This window comes from Lytechinus variegatus, chromosome 4 (genome assembly GCF_018143015.1).
Source record: "Lytechinus variegatus isolate NC3 chromosome 4, Lvar_3.0, whole genome shotgun sequence".
NCBI classification, from domain to species: Eukaryota; Metazoa; Echinodermata; class Echinoidea; order Temnopleuroida; family Toxopneustidae; genus Lytechinus; species Lytechinus variegatus.
The window spans coordinates 22,862,628-22,868,705 of NC_054743.1; the positions used below are offsets into that span (position 1 = coordinate 22,862,628).

General features: G+C 34.4%; 1 protein-coding gene across 1 annotated transcript in view; it reads left to right on the top strand.

The window, feature by feature from the left end:
* LOC121412897 (RING finger protein 17-like) overlaps positions 1-4,070 on the top strand; it is an 87,873-nt gene extending 83,803 nt beyond the window's left edge. Inside the window, exon 22 of the mRNA XM_041605660.1 lies at positions 3,745-4,070. The gene's annotated coding sequence lies outside the window, so the exon portion shown is untranslated. The remainder of the gene's footprint in view (positions 1-3,744) is intronic.
* Positions 4,071-6,078: the final 2,008 nt, after the last annotated feature.

Genomic DNA, 6,078 nt, shown 5'->3' on the forward strand with positions numbered 1-6,078 from the left:
GGCTCCACGGCCTTAAATGTTGAACTTCCATGGTGGATTTTGTCTTTCATAAGACTGGTGTAATATCAGATGAGTTTCATGGTCGACCAGATTGAGGTGTGTTTTCTGAGCTCGTTTATACTGTAGAAGAACTTTTCCATTTAGATAGCATGAGTATTTATCTATCTTTGTGTCTATACAGAGGAGAAATCTAAATTTTAGTACGTGCTGGCTAGTCCGAGAGGTTCCTATAATGACCAGTGACCAGGCAAAAAATATATTTTTGGTTTTCGGGGGCTACTTTGCACAAGTTACTGCGTTACTGCCTTACATTGGATAAGCTTTAGTATTGCAATTAATAGGGATTTCAAGGGTTCCTTTCCTAGTTTACATGGGTCTTTTGAGCATCGGGGAGGGGGGGGGGCTAAATTGTCCCAGCCCCTGTGTAATTTTTTCCCTGTAAGTGACTACCTTGACTTATGCGGTGTTTTCCTCACAAAGCCCAAAACACTTGCAATGAAAAAAATTAAAGAAATTATATAATGCTGTTATATATAAAACTATAAAACTGCAAACTACGAAAGGGATGGGATATGATTTGTAGACAAATTTTCCGGCATTACTCCGATGTGTTTATGATCGCATGCTCGATCTGTAATGAAAATTACAAGTCAGAAAAAAATTGGAACCAGTGGGATTCGAACCTGTCATCTAATGCTTGCCGGGCAGCGACTTAATCACCATGCTATTCTTGTTCACGGCCAAGTCACGATGAACTGGAATTCAAATACCCTCGATCCTCTTCTTCTGACTCATGCAAATGCAGTGGAAAATAGATAATTAAGTAAATGAAGATGCTTTAATAGGAGAAATTATAATTAGTAAACAAATTTTCCGGCATTACTCCTATGGGATTTGCATACCTATACAGAACCAATATTTGAGAGATACTTTTGAATCCACCAGAATGAGCTTAAATTGGGATTCCCTGTATGAAACATCAAGTACAATCCAAGTCTATTTCTATTCTGTGTAAAGCTTGACCTTCATTTTAATTATCTTTTCTTTTGAGGCAGGGGGGTCCACCCTTTTAGAGATATACTGTATCTAATTAAAGGAGAATGATACCTTTGGAACAAGATAGCTTGTGTGAAAACAGAAAAATCAAATAAACAGATCAAGGAAAGTTTGAGAAAAATCAGACAAATAATGAGAAAGTTATGAGCATTTGAATATTGCGATCACTAATGCTATGGAGATCATCATATTGGCAATGCGACAAAGATGTGTGATGACACTTGTGAACAACTCTCCCCATTACTTTAGCATATATTTCACTTAAACTGCCTCTTTTATCACATCTATCAGTAGATCATTTGTTCTTTCTGTAATACAGATGTTTAAAGAATACATCATGGATAAAATGTTTGTATCACCATAAGAAAGAGCAAAAAGAGACATTTTGGGGGTATTTTAGACTCCATCAAAGGGAAAGTTCACATGTGACACCACACATCCTTGTCACATTGCCAATAGGAGGATCTCCATGGCATTAGTGATTGCAATATTCAAGTGCTCTTTAAGTATAAACTTTCTCATTATTTGTCCAATTTTTTTCAAATTTTCTTTGTTCTTATTCTTTGATTTTTCTGTTTCGAAACAAGTCTATTTGTTCCAAAGTTTTCATTCCCCTTTAAGAATGACCTCGGAATCATAAACCAGATAGTGATTTCTTGCATAAGCCAATGGCTGTTATAAACTGTTTTATTTCCTCAAACTTTTGTAGCCTTCTCCAGGTAAAAGAAAGGTATTTTTTTTCCTTCCAGTTTCTATATTTATTACAAACTATTCATTACACATCAAACGGCAGAAAATAATCATTAGTAATTCATTATATTTCCATTGAAACTAAAGTTATATTTCTGCAGATTTTTGGGGAAACCTCTAGTGTATTATGTGCCTGAAGCTATTCATTAAAAAAAACTTGAAATTATTTTTCTACATTCAAATTGGCATTCTCTGTAGGGTATAGTTTTGTAAATCATAAAAACATAGATGAAGTGATAAACATCATTATATTATTTTCAATTATCAATTTGTAATCTTTTGAGAATTATCTAATCTAATAGAGAGTGTTTGTATGAATGCATCATTTGATTCTTTGGGGTACCCTATGCAGGTTCAGCGATTGCTTTCTCGGAGTGGGTAATGTTGCCTGGGGGAAATTGCAATTGGAATGCCTACTGAAATATGCTTTTCACACTGAACTTTTTGTCCTTAAAAACGGGAAATTGGTGGGGCTAAGGAGGGTCTTAGCCCCACCAATTTCCTGGCGTCAAGCTTAGCACACTTCATTTTCACACTACGTTTTAGCAAAGTGGGCTAGCACTGTAAATAGTACGGTACTATCTGGCCCTGCCAAAAAGCAGGGTTATCAGGCTTATTATGGTGCTAGCACCACAATTGCGGTGCTATGAGATGCAGTGTAAAAATGAAACAGGGCTAAGGAAAGTGGGGCTAAGCATTAGCCAATCACAGAAGTCGAATTGCACGTTAATCACGCTCTGTATGGTAAAATCAATATTCATGAGCTGACGGATAGTACGGGGTTAAGGCATTAACCAAGGTTAAGCAGATAGTCTGGTGTTAAGAAAGACGGTGTGAATCGAAAAAATGATAGTATTGGTTTAAGGATAGTCCAGGGTTAAGGATAGTGTGGGGTTAAGGAAATGCAGTGTGAAAAGCATAATAGTTGAAGTGTTGAACTTTTATCATCACTGTGCTCCCTTTGATTTGAATCCATTAATGCATCTCCATAGATTGTTAATCCATTTAATGAATTCAATTCCTTGTGTAATTTCCTAATCTATCTGACTAGAGTGATAGTCATTTTGTGTGAGTGATTTGCCCATGTATACATCGTACTACATTCTAGTCAGAAACGAATGAACTATCGTGACTAGAAAATTGGAGGGCTGAAATGATGGTTGCACTGAGCTAACCCTTTGACAAGTAAATCTATGGAAAGAAGATGTATTAATGGAAAGTGGTAAATATTTAGGGATATGGGGGTGAATGCATGTATTTTCAGATTCAGTTGAGGGTGTCAACTCAAATTAGACAAAACAATTGTAAGTGCCCATCTCCAATTGAAATTTGTGCATTTGAAATATAAATAAGTGTTTGGACTTTTTCCTTTTATATCCTAGTCTGTGATATGTATTTCAGTTGAAAGTTGTATTCGGGGAAATGGTATAATATTGTACCAGTATCTAGACTGAAGGCATGTTTATCCATTAGTAGAAGACTGATATTAGAATGTACTTCAAAAACATTGGGAATGGGCAACTTGAAGGAAGAGAGATAGACATAATAAAAACTGGAGATAGAGAATAAATATATATATATATACATGTATTATATAACATGGAATAAATATATATGTACCTTTTGGGCCTCTTTTTGTCTTATCGTCTTTTATTTATTTTATTTCCAGGCAAGAGACAACAAGAATATATACAAGATGAATAAATTACCATAGACTAGTGCCTGAGGGTGACTAAAAGAAAAACTACTTTCTGTTATGAAGGTCTCCTCACTAGTCAGGGTTTTTGACATAATTTTCTGTTAGCCAGTATACTTTTTTCTGAATGCATTATCTATATGGCTTCATAGCAAGCTGATCTTTATTTAAATTATAATGATTAGATGGTTTGATGATGAAATATGTTTTCACAACTTTTCTGTCTTCATTTATCTTTTCAGATGTGAACTGACTATTGAGAAACAAGTGGATAGCCCACTGATAGCCTGTACAACTCTTCAAGATTCATATTAAATGCAGTATTTGTCTGTGTCAAGATAATGACCTAAAATCATAATGCAATAATGATGCATCATATTTTCCCTACTTATTTCATGCTTTACTTGAATGTTCATAAAGCTACATGTACCTTAGTTGAGGCTTGAAAATTCATATGGGTATATCTGAAGTTTTTCCTTGTTAGTGAACAACATTGCCAACATGAAAACATTATCTGAAAAAGAAACATCTCTTTCATTCTTTTCCTTTAAATCCTGACTATCAACAAGTAAGTTGTTTTGTGTATCTTTAGCTTGTAGACATTACAAAAATCTCATAAATTTTCATGATAATGGTAATAGAAAGTGTGACATTATTGATTTCTCTCCAATATGGAGCATTCTTTCTGGTAATTAATGTCACAATAATCGTTTTCAAAGAAGAGTAATACTACACAAGCATTATACATTTTGGAAGAGAAACTGGATAGTTTAGAATATGAAGAGAAACAGTAGAAAAAAAATCAACATCCTATTTGAAATTTGTTTAATAATTATGAAATGATAAGCTATGTTATACACAAGTCCATAAGTAATTGTTAATGTCATGGTATAGGAAGGATTATTCTTAATTTTGAATATGAGCTTTTTTTCTGCTGCAGCATTTTTTGCTAAAAAGAAATTATTTCCATAAGTGATGATGGCAATCGGCAAATATAATTATTGATGATAGACATGCATTAATTGATTCCCATTATGACTTGAGTATCATGTTGTAAATGCTGCCCACTGCTGTTCGAGTGAGTGTTGCATATATCTCTGTATGGCTAGAATGGTGTCATTTCATGTCTTTCAGTGCAGAATGGATACTTTAGGGGCCTGTTTCATAAAGGACTTGCAACTGTTGCAATTATGGCAACTACCATGGTATCAGGGCTCAGCAGCCAATCACAATCGAGTTTACCATGGTAGTTGCCATAATGGTACAGTTACAACAGTTGTAAATCCTTTATGAAACGGGCCCCAAATTGAAAAAAAATAATGTCTTTACCAGTGACATGTGATCTGTAGGATATTAGTTGATTTTGTTGATATGACTGTAGCTGAAGTCACATACAATAAACATGTTATTGATTTCAATGTATCTGTTCTAACATCAAAAATATGGATCTAATCTTATTATCAATCTTATCTTTATGTTAGGGTCATGCTCTCCAAGAAAACATAACAGTTTGTTGCAATTGATTGATGAAAACGTAAGGAAAACATAAGGTTTGTTGCAATTGATTGATGGCATTAATGTTGAAGAATCAACCTATTGAATTTTATGGGCAGTAATTTTCTGAAAGTGCCAAATGCAAAGGTCAAAAGATGTGTGTGTTCATTTCTTTGCCAAGACGTGCCTACTTTTATTTGTATTACATTAAGCCAACAGGAGCTTTACCGTCATATAATTCTGTTAAAGTGTACATATGTATTTGCTGAATGTTTTCCAAAGAAGGAACTTCATGTGTCACAATCATCATGATAGTATTTGTTGTCCAAGATGATGAGAAGGATGAAACTTATTGTTCTTAAAGCAAATGCTTTTTTTTGTTAAAACTGTAAGATCCAAAGATATGGATTTTATTATTTATTTTTGTATTTTATACAGACATTGTTTCAGAATATACAGAGATGTGTTTGTTTCAATCATTGATGTTTCAATGCCACGTGAACTGCTACTGATTTTCGAGGAAGCCACAAGTTGCTGGCCTTTATGATGGAAAATAATTAAACAGTGTTTCACTTTAAAATTGAATTTTGACTCCAGTTATGTTCTTTTATCATGTTTGTGTTATGGCTCACTCTGTCTGTTTGTCACCCCCTCTTCTTCTCCATTTCCCTCCCTCTCTCTCTCTCTCACACACACACACACACACATCTAAAACACCTTTTCTCTGCTCGTGTTCTATTCTTTATTTAGCTTGGCTTGTGCAACTATGCCTCTTTATCTCTCACAAAATGATTGTACTCTCATCTCTTTCTTCTTTTTCCCGGTTCTTTAATTTAGTATGATTTTTGCTGTTTTAGGTCAGTCACAAATACCATTAAGAACTGCTATCAATGCTGTACGAATGAATTCTAGACCATTTTGTAAGATGTTCTCAAGAAGGGAGTACAAAACCAGCGTTTGCAGACCGGTTATAGACCGTTTGAAAGTTTGCAGCTTGGTTGACAGCCTTTTCCAAGATGTCCTCATGAAAGAAAAATATGATTTAACAACAAAAATGTGAAAAATTATATTTTCACCCTTTT